The following is a 19,981-nucleotide window of genomic DNA, read 5'->3' on the forward strand; positions in this document are numbered from 1 at the left end:
TTATTATCAATCATGTTGAAAGTGAGGAGGAAAAAATAAGGGTGTGAATAATCTTAATTCTGTTAGAGAGGAAGAAAATATCCTTCAAATGAGGATGAATGGGAGTCTTATCTTTCAAGTTTTAAGAATATACATAGGCACCCAGTCATTTGGTTATTGATTTAACAAGCACTATTAAGACTTTCCTGTACTCAGAATTGTCTTGAGAGGTTAGCACTGACAAGGACTGGACATGGTCCTTTCTTTTTGTAATTGTAAGGAGGAAAAATTTGTTCTTAACTCTTCTGGTTTCTTTTGGCTGGTCTATTAATTAAATTGGCATAAGAGAGAATAACAGGAGAAAACCAAAGTTTGTTTTGTAGTATGGGAGCCTCATAGACATGAGAAATTCAAGGACAGTTGGGCTTATGTACCATTCTGAGCTAAAGAGAAGGGGGTAGGCGTGAAGGCCTTCAAGGAAGGGAAGATACTTGACAGGAAGATGGGAAGAACAAGAGTTTGGTAAACAGATGTTTGCTGTGCCCTGCACAGGCAATGGGACACAGAGAGGAATTTGAACCAACAGACCTGCCGAGCTCTCCCCATTCCATGATACCTAATTCATGCTCTCTGTAGTTCCCTCTGATAATGTTTTTCTTCCTGGGCCAGAACTTCTATCTCATTCTTTTAGGCAGTTAAGGGAGAGGTAGAAAATTCTTCCTGCATCTTCTGGGCCTAAACTGTCTTCAGCTGAATAATTCACATGTTAAAGTAGCACATTCTGGGGATACTTGTTCTGAACTCTTTTGTAATATACTTTCTTCTTAGAATTCACAATATCCATCTGTTCTTTTGCCTTACACTTTGTAAAAGCCATCAAAGACAAATGTAAGTGCTTAAAGTATGCTTGAAATATCAAAATAATTTCCTAAATGAGTCTTATTATTTTTCTTTCCTGCTGGAAATTTCTTCTTTATGGCATAAAAAGTTCAAAAAGTAGAAACAACATTTTGATGTTTTAATAGAAAGAGACAGTGAAAAATGACTTCAGGTAGAAATGTTACTTAGGGTTTATGCCTCTTTCATTGGGGAATTAGCTATGAAGAGGCGTTCCCTTTTCCCTGCTCTCCAAGATTATGCAGAAAGAATAGTCAAAATAACCCAGAACCTGTCTTTAGAACAGATAAACAGACAGCAACAGTAGAGTGTAAGTATGCTTTAAAACTGATCAGTATAAAAACAGAATGCATTTCTAGACAATATGTTTTCCCTATGTGCCTTAATAAACTTGTTAACTTCCTTTTGAATGGGTTTGTAAAACCAGAAACCCAAGATAAACAGGCTTTAGGATTATATGTCACTTCCCTAAGAAACTGCTGCAGTCACATGTCAGGTTCCCCGGGAAGCCATCTGGGACACGATAACTGGTTTGCACAAAGATAGGGGACACTCTCAGGGTCAGAATGGATGGGGAGAGAAGAAAGCAAGATTGGGCACAGGGAATCATTATGGAAACATTAGTCAATCCTAATGTTTGGGAGCTCTAAAGATAAGAGAATTTTTAACAGTGATCCCAAATTCAGGCAGGAGGACTGGGTCTTTCTAGCACTTTCCCATGAGCATAAGCCAATCTGAGGGCTGCCTGGGAGAGGAGAGCAAACTCAGGCAACGTGGCTTCCATCTGCTGAGGGCAGTCACCTGGAAGGGGGATCCTGTGACCTGACAGTGTCAGCCCTCCTAGAAGCTGGAGAAAGATTGCTTCCGTCTTGAAAGTGGGAGGGAAAGTGGCGAATCTCCACGTGCACTACACACACTGAAGGAGATGACTAAGACGCTGAGAGAGCATGGGTCTGTGCGGATACCATCACAGACGTTGAGGGTGGAAGGTAAGGAACATACATATTTGTGTCATTAGGCAATTTAAGAACCAGGCTGGTGGGATGTTATGCTTGTGCTCATATATGTATAAAACTGTCCCGTGACATCTCTCCCCAGCTGGTTGTCTTCATGCATTAATGTTTTTATGTGCTTATTTATTAATTAATTCCTTCATTTCTCAAGCTATTCCATGATGATTACTGAGAACAGATTGTGGGGAATTCTTGCTGAGAGAGCCTTAAAGCTTGAGATTTTAAAATGGTTCTAAAAGATTCTCATACTTTACAGAATTTCAGATCATACATAGTTACCCTCTCACTGAAAGGTTGATGAGAAAACACATTTATTGAATAAAATGATAGAACCTCTCAGGTTTGGGATTTTAAATTTACTGAGTCCTTCAGGATACAGGGGAAAGTTGACTTTTTTGGATAAGTGAAAAAAAAGTCAGAGGATCTTCTCCCTCGGAACATAACCAAACTCTGCTTCCTGTCCCTCCTTCCTCTGGGAGAAAGGGAGAGTGAAGCCTGTGGGGAATCCTTCTGCAGCAAACTGGAAAGTGGGGTGGTCAGAGGACTAATGCCCCCACCCCCACTCACCAAACCCTTGGCAAAGGCAAAAACAGGATTTTAACCTCACACTTTTCGGGAGCCCTGGAAAATCTCTCTCTCTCTCTCTGTCACACACAAGGCTCTTGAGATGCAAATTAACATTAGTGTAATCTTTGTAGAAGATTAAGCCTGGGATGAGTGGATATTTGTTAACAGGTAATGAGAGCAGCAATTTTACCCAAGTGCTTTTCTTGGCATAGTTTTCAAGTATGAGCTGCTTTGTTATGTAACTGCTTAACCTCATCAGAGGACTGGTACAATGTTTATAGATTCCACACACACTTTAAGGGGAGGGGATCAGGTAAGGGCCAAAGTCACTGGAGGTCATCTTAGAATTCTGCCATCTACAGTGTATACAAATTTAAGTGTTAATTTTTGATAGTTTCCCGAATTTTTAGTCTCTAAATTCCAATTATATTAATCCCCCCTCCACCCTGCTTTTTCCCATTAGGAGAATATTCACCATCAACTCCTCTTTATTCATGGATGTCAGGAGTCAAACAGAACTTGCTATATACTCTATATTCCTTTATCATTAAATTTTCTTCAGTGTTGTGAAAGCAATCTGGACTTATAAGAAACTTAGAAGGAAAGTCAGGATTTATTTTATTTTTATTAGGTTTGGGCAGACAGGAACAGACAGGAAGGCAGAGAAATGAGAAGCATCAGCTCATAGTGGTGGCACCTTAGTTGATTGCTTTCCTATGTGTGCCTTGACTGGGGGGGGCTCTAACCAAGCCAGTGACCCTTTGCTCAAGCTAGAGACCTTGGGCTTCAAGCCAGCGACCTTGGGTTTCAAGCCAGCGACCTTGAGCTCAAGCCAGCAACCTTGGGGTGATGTCTATGATCCCACACTCAAGCCAGCAACCCCACACTCAACCTGGTGAGCTCACGCTCAAGCTTGGGCTGGTGGATGCCCTAGCTTCCTACCCTATTTCTGCACAGAGTGAGAAGACAAAAACCACAGCTGCCTACTCCTCTCTGAAGAGAGAAAGAGTTGGTAGGGGCCCCCAGAATCTCTGGCTAGGATGATTGGTGAAGGTCTTCTCTACAAAGCTGGTTCATGAAGACTGAAATAAGTCCTGTTTTTCTAATGCACAGACACCAACACAGAGAGACAAGGAGAATGAAGAAGCAGGCAAAGATGTTCCAAAGAAAGGGATGAGATAAATCTTCACAAACCAACTCTAATAAAATGGTAGGTATATGATTCACTTAACAGAAAATTAAAAATAACTCTCATGAAGATGCTCACCATGGTAAAGAGAATAATACATTTAAAAAGTAAGAATTACAACAAAGAGGTAGAAAATATTAAAAATGTACCAATAAGAAATTATGGAATAGAAGAACATAATAGTTGAACTGAAAAATTCACTGGGGTGAAGAATACAGTGGCTGTTAGTACAGTTTAATGCCAAAGCTGATTCATGGCAAGATGTCAGCAGGTCTGCTCACAATTTTTTTTTTTCACTCACAATTTTTTTACATCACCAGGGTAATGTCAAGACACTAAAAAATGATAATATATTAGATTATTATGACATTAGTTTTGATCCTGTAAGCCTCACATAAATTTCATAAGGACCAGGCATCTGTGAATTATATTCAGAACACGTGCTCTACAGCAGTGGTCCTAACCTTTTTTGGGCCACAGACCGGTTTAATGTCAGAAAATATTTTCACAGACCAGCCTTTAGGGTGGGACGGATAAATGTATTACATGACCGAGACAAGCATCAAGAGTGAGTCTTAGACGGATGTAACAGAGGGAATCTGGTCATTTAAAAAAAATAAAACATAGTTTTATTATAGACTTAAATATAAATAAAACAGAAATAATGTAAGTTATTTATTCTTTCTCTGCAGACCGGTACCAAATGGCCCACGGACAGGTACCGGTCCGCGGCCCAGGGGTTGGGGACCACTGCTCTACAGTATACCAAGAAAGTTCACATTTTAACTTCACTTAGTGTGGGCCACCACTGGGTCCAGGGTTCTTTCTATCAACCCAGTAAAATATTAGCACTATTCCCAGTCACACATGGACCCATTCAATCTAGGATCTTTCCTTCATGAGCCCATATTAATAATTTGAGCTTAGACCAATACCAATATTACCTTTGTTCTCCCAGAGACGGCAACCTTAGGATTCGTTCTCCTACATGACTGCCAGATTTCTGGTAACATAAAATGGCAAAATCCTATAATTCTTCTGCTGTATTTGGTAGCTCCTCAGTGGCCACACTTTTAGTTTAAGTTCTGATACCTTCCAATCCTTGTCTGGTTGTGCAATGAAATATGGTGGGATAAGTTAAGGGAAGGGTTACTCAGGAAGGCAGCAGCCTCAGGGGAGGTTGTTATAAATAGTTGCTTCTGGCTAGGGAAAACTAATCTTCTCAGACAAGAAGGCAGTTTTTTTTTTCTGTTGGCAAAGTAGGGAGCAGAATGTACAGTTTGTAGCTTCAGGAGCATCTACCATGAACCTGCTTCAGTTCCCAGGGTCCAAGCCCTTCCTAATCAGTGCTCTGATGAGCAGAGGAGACCTATGACCACAAGAAATCAATGTGCACTGTCATTAAATCACCAGGTTTAAACTGGGGGACTTGTTTTTAGAAATGTGAGCCTTTTAGCCACAGAAATAAGGGTTTTTGTGTGTGTTTGTTTTATTTTTAGCATAATCCTAGAGAATGTTTGGTCACTTAGTCAGATACTGAACTTGGAATTTAAAGACTCAAGTTTTAAGATCCATGACTTCCCACCCTCCTTCTCTACTGCCCTGAGAAGCAGCCAACTAACCTCACTGAACTGCCTATTTTTTTCTGAAGTGTTCAGTGGTACCAACTATTAGTCACCCTAAGGCCTGCCATCTATAAATACTAATAACAGGGGTTCTGAGGGTGCTAATTTGAGGAAATGTTTTCCACTTAATGTGATGGACTACCAGTTTCCTTTACTCCTGGCAAAAGGGTCATTATTTCCTTTTGATTTCATCAGCCCTGAGAACCAATTCCAAAGACTCCAGGCACAATTCAGGGAACCCATCTCAAAGTCTCCATTTCCCTGAAACCTCTTTTGTTACCCTTGTTCTTGTATCAGCTAAGATTCATTCAGAGATGCAGGACCATGGCACATGACAAAGAATAAGGGATTTGTGGTAGGCATCAGACCTTATGTAATTGTGAAATCTAATAAAGAAGTCTACAGAAGGTCATTGTCTCTGAGCCTGATGTTAATGCAAATCATCAAGGCCAACAGTCAGGAAGCAGATGTTCATGTGAAAAAGGAGAGACAAAGGATACACTGAAATTCATGAGGACAAGTTGGAAACTGCCTGCCTCCCACCACCTCCGATCTCAAAGTCAAGGACAGAGGGAGCTGGCAGATTTTTGTACTACAGCTGCACATTCACCAGATTTAGAACTTGGAAAAGCTAAAAGAGAAACTCCTGTAGGGGCTGCAAGAGCTACAAGCTCAGCAGCAGCCCCTTGTCATCAAAACAAGCCAGAATAGCAGTGACAACAAGTGCACTGCATCTGTGCTGCAGCCCTATGTCCAGCTCCGGGGTGTAATGGCTACCACTTCACTTCCACCTTACCAATCTCATGCACACTGTTCCTGTGGCCAGTCTCTGCTGAGAACTACAAAGGAAAGTCTCTAATTCCACCCAGCTAAATGGTACCACACAAAGCCACTACAGACTTTGTTCAATATTTCATAATTCATATTTTCTCATTCAAAGTAATTAAGTAGCTTTTTTTTATATTTGGCATAATTTTTTAAAGTATTTTTATTGATGAAATGTAATCTTGCCAACCTTTCCCATTTCTCATTTCCCTGATCTTATGATTTATTTCTTACCATTCCACAACTAGTCTATATAGGTAGATATAAACATACACTGTTTAAAAATTTTGGTGTTGCCTGACCTGTGGTGGCGCAGTGGATAAAGTGTCGACCTGGAAATGCTGAGGTCGCCGGTTCGAAACCCTGGGCTTGCCTGGTCAAGGCATATATGGGAGTTGATGCTTCCTGCTCCTCCCCCTTCTCTCTCTATCTCTCTCCTCTCTCTCTCTCTCCCTCTCTCTCTCTTTTCTAAAATGAATAAATAAAATTAAAATAAAATTAAAAAAAAAAGAAAAGAAATGTTTTTAGGCCCTGGCTGGTTGGCTCAGTGGTAGAGCGTCGGCCTGGCGTGCAGAAGTCCCGGGTTCGATTCCCAGCCAGGGCACACAGGAGAAGTGCCCATCTTCTTCTCCACCCCTCCCCCTCTCCTTCCTCTCTGTCTCTCTCTTCCCCTCCCATAGCCGAGGCTCCACTGGAGCAAAGATGGCCCGGGTGCTGGGGATGGCTCCTCGGCCTCTGCCCCAGGCGCTAGAGTGGCTCTGATCGCAACAGAGCGACACCCCAGAGGGGCAGAGCATCGCCCCCTGGTGGGCAGAGTGTCGCCCCATGGTGGGCGTGCCGGGTGGATCCTGGTCGGGGCGCATGCCCCGACAGTCTGTCTGACTGTCTCTCCCTGTTTCCGGCTTCAGAAAAATACAGGAAAAAATAAATAAATAAAATAAAAATTTTGGTGTCACATGTTTATTCTTCTGGTATCCTATTGCAGTTTGGTTCTAGTTCATCAAGTAGTTAGCTTTATTCCTAATTTTTTCTACACTACTTTTAGTTCCTATACCATCAGTGATGACTTATTGACTACTAGGATAAAATTAGCATGATTTGACATCCTTATGCCTCTCTGTTCTCTCCATTGTCTGATTTTTGTTTATCTTTAATCTGATTTAATATTGTTAATACTATTTATTTTTGTATTTCATCTTCATATCTTTGAGTATATCTCTGTTACTTGATTTATCAGCTTTACACTATGTATTTTAGTCTCAAGTTATAGAAAGATGAAGCTGGCAGTGTACTTATCCTTCTTTATGTGTCCTCTGCTTTGCCATCTGATTTCTCTGTTACATCACTATTTCTACAGTTTCTAACATTAAAATGCTCCTCTGTAACCATAACTCCTCTAGTAGTTTTAGCCTATGTCCTATATTTAAGTGGATTTAGACTCTGTAAGCCAGGGGTCTCAAACTCAACTCAGCATGTGGGCCGCAGAGCAAGATCATAGCCGTTTGGCGGCCGCACTAGGTCTACAAAAGGCAACTGTTACGCAACACTTTTCTCACTGCAGTTGAAAACAAAAAAAAATCAGTACAACAAGCACAATCGTACATGCAGTTGACTCAGTGTCACAAAACGACCAGAAACTGTAGTTCGCATCACAACTGCTGTTAACTAAGCTAATATCTAGCTAGGATGCTAGAGAAATGAAAAATACAAGTAGGCCCCTAGGCTTACTTAATTTTATCCAAAATATTTTGAACTTCGTGGATTAGTCTGCGGGCCGCACAAAATTGTTCGGCGGGCCGCGAGTTTGAGACCTCTGCTAAGCAGTTACTACCATAACCTCTTCATTTATTTCTCTTTCATGTTGACTTCTTCTCGTTCATTTTTTAAAAAGATATCAGGTGAATCACATTTTGAGTTTCAGATAGATGATGGATAGGTGATGATAGATAGATAGATAGATAGATAGATAGATAGATAGATAGATAGATATAGAGATATATAGAGAAAGATGACATGTATTTCTGTAGTCTTTAAACTTATAAGACAGCTTGGCCAGAAAAACTTTTCTTATGAGGTTGTTGTGTGCATTGTTCTGCTCTTTCTCAGAAATGAACTCTACTGTGAGAAGGAAGAGGCCACTCTGTTTTTTGGAAGGGAAATGTCCTTTTTTTCTGAATTTCCAAAAGTTCTTTTTATCATGGAAAGCCAATGACTTTTTATCATGGAAAGCTGAATATACTGTATCAGTGTTTTCTGACCCATGGTATACCCTTTTCATCTATAATTTATTATAGTCTAGGATATCAAGTTCATTTTCTATTTCAAGAAAATTTTCTTGACTTAAATTTTGTGTGTTTCATATCTATGATGGTATATTTTATTTTCTCACCTACTTTTTCATAAACTTCACATGTCATATTTTCTCCTTTGGTCGTCTTCTCAATTCTTCATTGAATTTTGCGTCTTTCTTGATCTCTTGATGGTTAGATGCAATATTTTCCTTACTGTTTTTGAGTTATTAGAAATGTTTTTACTCAGTATTTTTATTTACTTAAGGGCACCATATACGTTGTATATGACCAAAAGGATTACGTGGAAGTGGGCGATAGCTCCCTGGATCAGCAATAGCTTGGATGAAGGCTGGTAGAGAGCCAGGGCTGTTATTGGGCTCATGGAGATCTCGCCTGGCTCACTGGGAACCCCTCCAGCTGTTTAGCTGAGGAAAAGTAGAAGCTTCAGAACTCCCTATGATTCACACATCTCTGCATCAGAGCATGTTTGCAGAGGTGGTGTTTTCCGTACATTTTCAAATTTAGCTGTTGCTTCTGCTACATTGTCATAATAGAAGGAATATAGGAAGGCAACCGGGGTGGCCTCTGTAGGCAGTCCATGTAGCCCATTTTTGTATTTCCAAGTAAGGGGTCCCTGACTGTGTCCCACAGGGTGTGCCCTGACTTTGGAGAACCCGGGTCCTGTCTGAGACTCTAGCTCCATCTGTTCTCTCACCGTGGTCAGATCATCCATATCCCCAGCACCCTAGCTTGTATGGATTTTGGCTACAGGTGTATCCTCATGCCATCAAAGATGGAGTTTCTTTTTTTAATTTCACATTCTCTCTATTGTCTTGAGATGCAATATAAAAAGGGAAAAAAGATGAGACGTTTTTCATACCTATCTCTTGATTTGACTTTTTCTTTTAATCTGTAGAAAATTTTAGTGCTTTTTAAAAACATCTTCACAATATTCAAACCCATAGTTAGGTTTATACAGAGCTGGCTCACTTACTTTGTGAGCTCAGTAGAAAAAAAAATTTTATTTTTCTGTGTAACTTTTAAATTTTTTTGTATCTGTGTATGTCTTATTTATGCTGGATAAAGAGGCAAAAAAGCAACACAAAGATTCCCATTATGAGAGCAATCAATGGCTGCTGGTCCAGGATTTCCCATAGACTCTACCCCGATTCTCTGTGATGGAGTTCATAGTAATGTTCTTGCTTTATAAGGTTTTTATGATAAATATTATTTCTGAGTTTTCTGAAATTCTTGTCCCTTATTGGGCTCTCAGCATGCCAAAGATATTCAGAATACTGAGGGCATCCCACAACAGTGGATGAATTTACTCTTCTTTGTTGTTGCTCCATTTAAAAATGCTGTGCTGGGACCCTGGCCAGTGGCTCACTGGATAGAGTCTTGGCCCTGCATATGGGTGTCCTGGATTTGATTCTAGTCAGGGCACATATGAGAAACAATCATTTGCTTCTCGTCCCTTCCTTCTCTCTCCCTCTACCTCTACCACAGTTAGCTTGGTTCCCATGTGGTCCAGGCACTGAGGATAGCTCCATTGGAGTACATCAGCCTCAGGCTCTAAAAATAGCTCTGTATGAACATTGACCCCAGATTGGGTTGCTGGGTAGATCCCAGTTGGGATGCATGTGGGAGTCTGTCTCACTATCTCTCCTCCTCTCACATAAAAACAAATTGCTGTGCTGGGAGAGGGTGGATAGATATTACAGGACCCCAGAGTCCTCTAGCCTGGCACATCCTTGAGAGTTTTGGAGGACATGACTACAAAAAGGACTGAGCTGTGGTCAGAATCCCTGGGACACAGCCGAGCATTGGAGAGGGGCTTGACTGTGGGAGAGGGTGATTAGTTCTCCTTGCACAGTTTCCTAGGCAATAGAGCAGTGCTAAAGCAGAAGTGTCTTTCTGCCCTCAGTTCTGCCATAAGTTCTTCGACCCTTAGGATGGCATGTGGAGTGATGTAGAAATCCTCTGCCTTAATGGGCCTGTAGATTTGGCATGAAACTGAGTGTTCCAGCAGATGTTTGCTTGCACAGAGGACATTGAAATCGAATGTATACACTCTGATTTCCTGGTGTTTTGTAAGCTTCTCAAAAGTTAAATATAATCCTGGAGAAATGGAGGAAAATCACAGATGATATAAGACTGTTTCCCACCATTTTAGTACAAGAAGCTATCAAGAAAACTTAATTAGAATAATACAATAAAATAATATTTCATTTAGAGCATGTCTGGGTTTGTGGACAGCCTTTTTTTTTTTTTTTTTTTTTTTCCTCCAGCTACATCTAGATACTTAGGCTGGAGAGAAGTACTTATGGATAGAGCTGTGGGTGAGTGGCATGTTCATCCTTTAATCAGTATTTTATTTTCATTTCAGTCTTTGCTGCGCTTGAGAGAACTATTTTGGGTCCCTTCCCACATGTATTATTGACTATGCAGTTTTACATAAGTGCAAAAAAAGGAGTTTAGACCATGAATTACCCCTCTGCCATAAAATTAATAGACTTAACAACACACCTTGTAAATTGAGAGTGTCTCAATTAGTATTGTGGTATAGGAGAGGACAATGTGGGCTTTTAAAGAAAATTTATTGAATAAGAGGGTTGAGTCTAGACATATGACTTAAACTTACCACAAAGGCAGGTGTCATTAAACAGACATATATGTCTTGTGTGAACTTATTCAGAAGTTACTTCATACCTTCATAACACTCACATTAATCCTGAGGTCCACACTGAGGGAAAGGTTCACTTATTAGTATAATAATTAAAAGTAGGTTAATCCAAAAGGCCCTTCTCATTACCTACCAATTTTCACATGGACCTAGGGCAAACAGATTCCTGATCCTGAGTATTATCTCTGCTTATTAAAATACAGGTATAAGCCAATAAAAATGCAATAAAACTAAAATTTTTTTTTTCTTCTTCTTAAGCCACCAAAGGGAACATGAAAATTGTCCATTTGCAATCACTTCTTTTTCTTCCTTTAATAAAGAAATTTGTTTTTGCTGAGTCAACCTACATAAGAAAATAGTCTGGTAAAGGGTAGGAAAGCAAACTCTATAATTGGAATTGCTCTACAGTGAGGAAATATTATTTTTGTAAATGACAAAGTGATCTCTTTATTTGGGCATCCTTAATATTCTTTGTTTTAAACTACATTTTACTGTTCATTTGAGTTTGCTGAATGCAGCACAACCCTAACAAAGACAAAAATGGGTGAATTTAAGATGTACTCTGATTACAGCAGTATGTGTCTGAATTCAGAGTGCTGACATTCTAGTCCAGTGTTTCCCAACCTTTTTTGTGCCATGCCCCACCTTAACCTTTCTAAAATTTTTATGTCCCCCCCATGTAACATACATAATTTTTAACATTAAAAAATTGATTTGTTCTCTTAATAAACATAAATGATAGATTCTAGGAAGAAATCACTATGAAATTGTTAACAAAACACAGTAAGTAAAATTTCAAAACATATGATGAAAAACAGAAATATAAATTCCAAATAATTTTAATACAGATTTTTCTATATTACTTTATTATTTTAATTTAGTGTGATCCTTGCTCTTGATGCTTGCTGCACAGAGATTTTATATTAGGTTCCAATTTGGTTAGCTTTAGTCTCAAATCTCCACGTTGTGTTATATCCAGCCAATTTCATTTTTTTTTTTTTTTTGTATTTTTCTGAAGCTGGAAACGGGGAGAGACAGTCAGACAGACTCCCGCATGCGCCCGACCAGGATCCACCCGGCACGCCCACCATGGGGCGATGCTCTGCCCACCAGGGAGCGATGCTCTGCCCCTCCGGGGCGTCACTCTGCCATGACCAGAGCCACTCTAGCGCCTGGGGCAGAGGCCAAGGAGCCATCCCCAGCGCCCGGGCCATCTTTGCTCCAATGGAGCCTTGGCTGCGGGAGGGGAAGAGAGAGACAGAGAAGAAGGAGGGGGTGGGGTTGGAGAAGCAAATGGGCGCTTCTCCTGTGTGCCCTGGCCGGGAATCGAACCCGGGTCCCCTGCACACTAGGCCGACGCTCTACCGCTGAGCCAACTGGCCAGGGCCAAAACCTTTTTTTTTTTTAGATTTTTTTATTTATTCATTATAGAGAGGAGAGAGAGAGAGAGAGAGAGAGAGAGAGAGAGAGAGAGAGAGAGAGAAGGGGGGGAGGAGCAGGAAGCATCAACTCCCATATGTGCCTTGACCAGGCAAGCCCAGGGTTTTGAACCAGCAACCTCAGCATTTCTAGGTTGACGTTTTATCCACTGCACCACCACAGGTCAGGCCCAATTTCTTTTTTTTACCAGTAAATTATTTACAGCACTAAATCCACATTCAGCTAAAAATGAAGATGGAAACGGTAGCAATAGTTTTCTTGCACATTTGGTTGAGTTTGGGTATTTGATTTCTGTTTCCTCACAAAGCCATGCCATCGCTCCTTTGATATTAAATAAAGCTTTAACTGACTCATCATTTTGCAATTCTGCGAGTTCTTCTTGATACTGCATATTGGATATATCAGACAAATCCACTAACATTGGCTGCATCATCCATGTTGGGAAATCAATTTGTTTTAAATCAGAAAATCTTTCTTTTAAATCAGCCAATAGAATATTCAAATGATTGACAATAACAAGTAAAGCAATATCAGTTACTTCACATTTTTGGAGCCAATGAAACTGTTTAAAGTTTTTGTTGTTAATATGTTTCTGACATAACTCAATATTGGTAATGAAACCAAATATCTTTGCTTTTGCATTGACAAGAGTTTTATTTGTTCTTTGAAGTTGCTTATTTAATATATTTAGTTTTTCAAAGATATCGGCTAAATAACTCACAAATGCTTTACCATCTATTGTTAACAGATACTTCATTTCAGGTTTGTCGCTTAAAAAATCACTAAGAGTCTCAAACAGTTTCATAAATCTTTTCAAACAGTTTCCTTTAGATAGCCATCTTACTTCAGTATGAAGTAAAAGTCTCACATGGTCTTAATTTTGTTCTTCACAAAATAGCTTGAAAACATGCTCACATTTGGCACTAGCTTTAATAGCATTAACACACTTTATTACTGTATGTAATACTTCATTCAGAACAGGCGAGATGTTTTTAGCTACCAAGTTTTCCCTATGAATAACACAATGCACAAGAATCATTTCTGGATTCGCATCTTTCATCAATTTTAAGCAGCCATTTTTCTTGCCCATCATATTGGGAGCACCATCTGCAGCACAAGATGTTATATTTTTCATTGGTATATCATTGACATCTAAGTAGTTTTTTAGCTTATTATATATATCTTTGGAGGTAGTGGTGCTTTCTAATATTTTATAGAACAACATTTCTTCAGCAAAATGTCCTTTATCAATATATCTTACGTAAGTTATCAATACTGCCTCACTGTCTCTCAAAGTTGATTCATCCATTTGCAAGGAGAATTTTCTTGTTTTCAGCTTTTCAATAAGTTGTTTTTCAATATCCTCACTCATTTTGTCTATTCTTCTGCTAGCAGTATTGTCACTGAGTGGCATAGCTTTTATATCTTTGTCATCTTTTTCAAGAACCGTTTTAAGAAATGCTGATATTAATGGTTTTATTAAATTCTCTCTTATAGTGTGATTTTCTCCAGTTTCAGCGATGAATAAAGAAATTTGATAACTAGCCTCAAGAACATGATTATTAGTTGAAGTATGAGCAGTAAATAGAGACTTTAATGTTGTTCTTTTTTCAAAATTTTTCTTTAAAGTTTTAAAGTAACTCAAATCTGAATTAATATGAGCACTATGTTTCACCTTCAAATGCGCCTCAAGATGACCTCGTTCCATTGATTTGTTGGTCAAGCATTGCTGGCATAAAAGACAAAAAGGAATCCGCTCATTGTGAACAGTGGGTATGAACCCAAATTTTAAATATTCCTCCGAATATTGACGAGTTTTTTTCTTGCTTGCACCACTCATTCTACTATGGGCTATAAGAAATAAAAATAAGATCAGTTAAAAACTAATATTAAAATATGTGTTAAAATATATTCAATGTGACATAGAGTAAACGTATACTAAAAATTCATATTTATTTAAATGTATATAACACATTTACTACACTACCACTGCAAATCAAAAGGTTTCTATATTTTTTCCACTTGACAAAATTTTCTGGAAAGTTATGCTTCTAAAATTAAAATTGTCGTGCATGCACTATTATAGCCCCAATAATATTTATAAAATATTAGTGCTTTCTAGCCCCGATGCAAGAAGTACTTAATAAAGAGTTTAATATTGATAAAAATAAAATCAAATACTTACCAATTATATCTATACAATATATGTATGTATATTTATTAAATCAACGAGCTTTTACAACAGTTTTGACTGACACTTATTTCAAATTAACACCAACTGAATGATGTGAAACACTACAGAAGTTGCGATGGGCCAATTAGGTGAGAATAATTGCGTTGTTTAGCGAGTTTTTAAAACGTCCGGGGTTCCCCACAGCAGATGGCACGCTCCACGGTGAACCCAGGACGAAGTTTACTTGAGGACGCCAATCACCCAGTTGATATTTTGGTCTCGGCAAACGAAATTATACTTAATAATTATTTACCGCAATTATTTAAGAATTGCATTTTTTGTTAAATTTGGCACCGATATCTAGCATTGCATTTAAATGGCCCGGGGCGAAAGAGTTAAAATCGTGTCGAGTCCATTTTCAAATTGCCCCCCTAAACTATCGAATTACCCCCCTGTGGGTTGTGGGCCCCACGTTGGGAAACACCGTTCTAGTCCAAAGAATTTGCTATGAGATTCCCCAATTGAGCATTTCATGGAATCTCCTCCCAGCCTTTTCTGGTGGCCAGGTAGCACCAGCAGCAGTGACAATGGTCCCCCACTGCCCAACACGGTGTGATGTTGGCAAAAGCAACCCAAGTCTAGCAGAGGACTGAGAACCCTGTGTCCGTTGTGGAGTCTGGTTTGGATGTGAGAGTTATTCATCTGTTTTCTTGCTGTGTGTTAACCCATGGTTCAGGAGCATATGTAAGCCCCCCTGGGGAATCCTAGTAAGTATATAGAAAGAAGCCTAGAAAATTGGACATTATGCCAGTGATTTGAGAACCTGAGTCATTATCAACTGGGTATAAATATAAATGGGACCTAATCTGTAGATATAAGCTAGGGCCGTGATCTATTAGTGATGCCGTACATGAGCACCAGCATCTTTTCAGGTATATTTTATTCATGCTCAGGCACACATAAAAAATACTTAGAATACCTAGAGCTTAAAATGTTCTGTCTTGTTAGCTTGAAGCTAATAAAATGGTGGAAGAGATTTGCTATAAAAAATAATGATGAGATTTGGAATAATTTATCTTGAGCCATTCCTTGTGATAGTAATTAAGAATATGGCCGGACTAGGCAACTGACAGTCCTACCTTATGACAATGAAGTCAGGTTTAGTTTTCTGTTGTCTATAGAAAATAGACACAGGACATTCATCTGACTCATAGAACCCAAGTGATAGCAAAATATAAAGTTGAAGAAGACTGAAGTAAAAATCTAGCCCTACTTTGTTCCTGTGGAAACTACTGCTGACCTTAGCAAATCCCAAACCTCTCTGGAGAGCCTACTAGATTGTTCACCTTATAATGGTGAGGGATACTGCATGGAGTTAGAGGACAGCTTCCTGGTTAAAGATTCTAGGGTGAGTGGAAATACTGAGGGAAAGAAATGGAGGGTTCTCTGGTACAAGGTCATGTAGATCCAAATAACAGCTGCTGCCTTGACTTGTCTTCCTGAAACTGAAAGAGATGCCAGCCTGCCTGTATGTAATCTGACGCTTGATTTGTGATCATCAGTTGAGACATCATCAAGTTTTCCTTACTCCAGAAGAAGGCGGATCAAATCAGAATTCCGGCTGTGTCTCTTCCAAACTTTTGCTCATATATCTAAGCTATGTATCCAAAAAAACTGTCACCAGCTGTAACTGTATGATAACTTGGCCATCAGTGGCACAGCTTCTTCTGATCCCATGCTTTTCTTACTCCTCCTGCATTCCCAGACGTATACACATCACATGAAAGCCACCACTACTCTCACTGTGGAAAGAAATAAAATGGAGGGTGATATTATTGACTCTGGACCATGAGAAAGATTATTTAGGAACAAACTGTGCTTAGAATATCATACCTTTACTCTAAATTTAGGATTTCAAGTGAGTGGTGCTTTTAAAAGATTAGAGGGTTCTTTAAGAGCATGATAAAAGCAGTACATCCACTCCCAATTTGGCCTAAAAGACATGTTTTCCCGGTTGTTTTGTGGGGGTTTTTTTGCTAAATTTTGGGGAATTCATGTATTTGCTGAAATACAGTTAAATATACCAGTTTAGAAATAATCCAAGGTTTAGGGATTGGCAAAAGAGATGAGTTCATGAGCAACTACAAAGACTAATTGAGAAAAAACTTCTAAATGACCTTTCTTGCATTGATATGTATTATGTATATGTGTTGAGAGTATATGTATTTTAACTCATAGCTGGAGCTCTTGTAGAGAAAGAAGAAAATATAATTTAATGTTTACTTTCTGGTGATCTTCTAGATACATATATAGATTCTGGAATAATATACATTAAGAGGCTATTTCAACCTTCTCAGTTATCCATTGTCTCAAGGCAGCCTTTGAGAAGTGTTAGATGGCCATCAACACAGATCCAGGTAATGATCAAAGAGTGACAGAAGCTTTAGATAAAGGAGCAGTGGGCCTGGGTGAGGAACAGGAGCCAGCAAGTGCTCGTTTTCTCCCCCCTTTTTCTTTTGTTGTTGACGCCTTTTAGCCATGAAGACTAGTTCATATCATAGAGCAGGGGTCCCCAAACTTTTTACACAGGGGGCCAGTTCACTGTCCCTCAGACTGTTGGAGGGCTGGAGTATATAAAAAAAACTATGAACAAATCTCTATGCACATTGCACATATCTTAAAGTAAAAAAACAAAATGGGAACAAATACAATATTTAAAATAAAGAACAAGTAAATTTAAATCAACAAACTGACCAGTATTTCAATGGGAACTATGGGCCTGCTTTTGGCTAATGAGATGATCAATGTCCGGTTCCATATTTGTCACTGCTAGCCGTAACAAGTGATATGACACACTTCTGGAGCCATGATGTGTGCGTCCCGCATCACTGGAAGTAGTATTGTACATGAGCGATGCCGTGCTTTGCTGACCACCAATGAAAGAGGTGCCCCTTCCGGAAGTGTGGCAGGGGCGGATAAATGGCCTCAGGGGGCCTTATGTGGACTGCAGGCCGTAGTTTGGGGACCCCTGTCATAGACAAATGGCCAATGTGCATTACATGTTCATTCCCTTATTGTTATATTATATATCCGTGTGAAGCTTATACAATGGATGGTACTTTAGAACATTTATAATGGGATACTTAGAACCTGTCCAATCATGAACCAATAGGAATGGCTATGTTTATTTTAATAATCAACTTCATTTGTGGCCCCCACTCTGATATCAGCACACTCCTCTCTTTGTTTCAACTCTTGTATTTTTTTTTTTATACCTTTAGGATGATTTTCTGGTCAACGACCTCACCTTGCAATATTCAAGAGACAAATAGATTTTCTAATATTTTGAGAGCAGGAAAGACACTGTATCCTCTTTCCTCTCGTGTTGCTAACATACACCACCTAGGAGGAACTCAATAAATATTTGTTAAATAGTGTGGAATTTTACATATGATAACACTGGAAACCAGAGAGAGTATGTGAGTTCCTTAAGATAATTTATCTTGTTAGTAATGGATGAAGAATTATACATTTTTCTATTGACTTAAAAATAATCCTTTTCTGTTAGAGGCAATATTCAAAATACTTTACATAACAAGCTGAAACCTACAGTATAATTAGGATCCTAGGAAGCCTTCCCATAGTGAGTTTCGAGGTCTCAGGTTTTGTTGAAATGCCTTTAGCAGTGTGCACCGTTCTAACAGAAGCAAGCACCAGTAAAAAGAATCTTGCTCTGCTCCACCTAGACCAGTGGTCCCCAAAGCCCGGGCCATGGACCAGTACTGGTCCATGGGCCATTTGGTACCGGTCTGCAGAGAAAGAATAAATAACTTACATTATTTCTGTTTTATTTATATTTAAGTCTGAACTATGTTTTATTTTTAAAAAATGACCAGATTCCCTCTGTTACATCCGTCTAAGACTCACTCTTGACGCTTGTCTTGGTCACGTGATACATTTATTCGTCCCACCCTAAAGGCCGGTCCATGAAAAATTTTCTGACATTAAACCAGTCCATGGCCCAAAAAAGGTTGGGGACCACTGGCCTAGACAACAGTGCAATCTCAGACAACACTGGAGTGGGCTCTGGTGGGTCTGCCATCAGCTGAGATGCTGAAGGCCGAGATCTTCTTCATGGGGCCCAGCCAGAGTGGAAAAACCGTCCTGGCCACGTTCCTGACAGAACCTCTGACATCACTGAATACAACCCAACTCAATGAGTGAGGATCCTGGAATTTGAGAACCTGTATGTTACCAGCAACAACAAAGGCACATGGTGCAAATATGAGGTATGGAATCGTGGCAGCCATCAAAAGTTTGAGTCTTGCTGGCCAGCCCTGATGAAGGACTCTAACAGAGAGGTGAGCATCTTCAATGCTGACATCCCAAGCCACTTGAAGGAAATCAAGATGTGGTATTCCTGCTTTGCTGAGAAGCAGTTCTTACAGGATGCTCAATGTCTGTTAATTGCACACCACAAATCAGTCCCTGGAATTGATAAAAGAAACCTGTCTTTGTCACCACCCTTGAACAAGTTGAAGCTGGTACACTTGAATCTTGAGGATGACTCTGAAGAGATCTGGATGAAATACATTAAATATTTAGAAAGCATAATCAACTCAGTGTCTGAGAGCAGAGACCAGGAAGAGATATCAATTATTACCTAACTAGTCTTCATTTGGACTCTTCCACATCCCAAGTGAGATCAACTTCTTTACCAATGCAGATCTGAAATCTTACCCGGTTACGGATATTTTATTCTCCCTGTGGCTCTACAAGCAGCTTTCCTTATCTGCTCGAAGTTACCAGTCACCCGAGGAGTTAAATCATTCCATCTATCTCTGTCTTAACCTAACCCTGCATTTTCCCAGGAGCAATGCTTTGGTATTTACTAATCCAGTGTTCGCAGTGACTTTATAGAACATAATGAACATGAATAATGAGAATCCACTGTATCTCTGTCTCTTGCAATTTAAAGGTTTTCAGGTTAGTTCAGTCTCTAATAAATATTAAATTAATTCAAAAAAATCTTGCTAATATTCATGGGCACGCCTTTGTCCAAGTTCAGGTGCTGGTCTACGAAGATATCCCACTCTCCATTTTAGTTGTCATCAATGTCCAAGGATTTATTGAACTGGCCAACCAGAGTTGGCATTATCTTGATTTTAGGGAACATTAGTTCTTTCTCCTTCCTTTTTTATTTGGTTATTTTTGTCATTTGGTATGTTGAAATAAAATCACTTCATAGCTTCTTCATGGCCACATTTTTCTTTCCAGTTTCATATAGTATACACACCAG

The 19,981-nt window shown here is 39.4% G+C and overlaps 1 pseudogene; it reads left to right on the forward strand.

Annotated features, from left to right (window-relative positions):
• Positions 1-18,792: 18,792 nt before the first annotated feature.
• Positions 18,793-19,349, forward strand: LOC136389154 (intraflagellar transport protein 22 homolog pseudogene; annotated as a pseudogene).
• The last annotated feature ends 632 nt before the right edge of the window (positions 19,350-19,981 follow it).

Source organism: Saccopteryx leptura, chromosome 1 (genome assembly GCF_036850995.1).
Source record: "Saccopteryx leptura isolate mSacLep1 chromosome 1, mSacLep1_pri_phased_curated, whole genome shotgun sequence".
Classification (NCBI taxonomy): domain Eukaryota; kingdom Metazoa; phylum Chordata; class Mammalia; order Chiroptera; family Emballonuridae; genus Saccopteryx; species Saccopteryx leptura.